The sequence below is a fragment of the Myotis davidii genome, unplaced genomic scaffold (assembly GCF_000327345.1).
Source record: "Myotis davidii unplaced genomic scaffold, ASM32734v1 scaffold26, whole genome shotgun sequence".
Classification (NCBI taxonomy): Eukaryota; Metazoa; Chordata; class Mammalia; order Chiroptera; family Vespertilionidae; genus Myotis; species Myotis davidii.
This window is the reverse complement of record NW_006299245.1, coordinates 6671528-6672585: the sequence shown is the minus strand read 5'-3', so window position 1 is coordinate 6672585 and position 1058 is coordinate 6671528.

The window sequence follows — 1058 nt, the reverse complement described above, 5'->3', positions numbered from 1 at the left end:
CAAAAGTAGTCCAAAATTATTTTAGAGGGATTAATATCGAAGGCAAAAGAAAATTTGCAGCTATACATTTGCTTATTCCAGTTTCTTTTCTGTAAAACTTTATTTTTGATGATCTAAATAAAAGCATTGCTTGAGTTGTTTCAGATTTTACAGCTGTACTTCATTATGTAATGTTATGGTTCCCATTCTGTAAAATGTTATTTTTTTTTAATGTTCTGAATTAAAAAGCAAAAAGGGTTTTCTATCAGAATACATGTTTATTGTTTTAACCTTGTTTGGCTTTTGAAATAAACTCAAGTATAGATTAAGTATTCTCATTTGTGAAAAATATTCATTCACTTTTTTTTTTCATATCAAGTGTAATGTCTCATTTCCATGTTGATTTTTCACATTAATTTAAATGTATAAGAAAATACACCTTTCCTATATATTTTGGTTGAGCTTCATACTCATAAATGAGTAAAAGGACACTTTATGTTCTACCATCAAAACTTATTTTATGCATTTTTATTTTTTAAGAAGGTGGAGATTTTATGGAATCTTTCTTCTACAAAGAGTTCCTGTTGATTCAGAAGAGAACAATACATTCTAAATTTTTTAAAGTATAAGTTTTAAAAATCTGAAATGTATGAATCTCATACAAATGTATATTAGGCAAGTAACAGAGATTGGCTAAATTTATTAATGAGGAATGCAGTAGAAGTATAAAGTTGTTCAAAAGAGGATAGAAAAGAGAGCTATCCTATCTAATAAAAGAGAAACATGGGAATTAGCCCAACCTCCGCTACCCTTCCCTTTGGCTAATCAGGGCGATATGCAAATTAACTGCCAGCCAAGATGGCTGCCGGCAACCAGGCAGCTTGAAGCGAACATGAGGCTTGCTTGCTTCAGTGACGGAGGAAGCCAACGTTCCCCACCTGCCGCTGCCGGCCTCTGAGCTTGCAGTTTGAAACATTGTTACAAATATAGAAGCTAAACAAAACCCCAGAAACCTGCTTTCAGCCAGCCGGGCTTCAGCCAGCAGGACCGCAACATTGTTTCAATTATAGAACAAATGC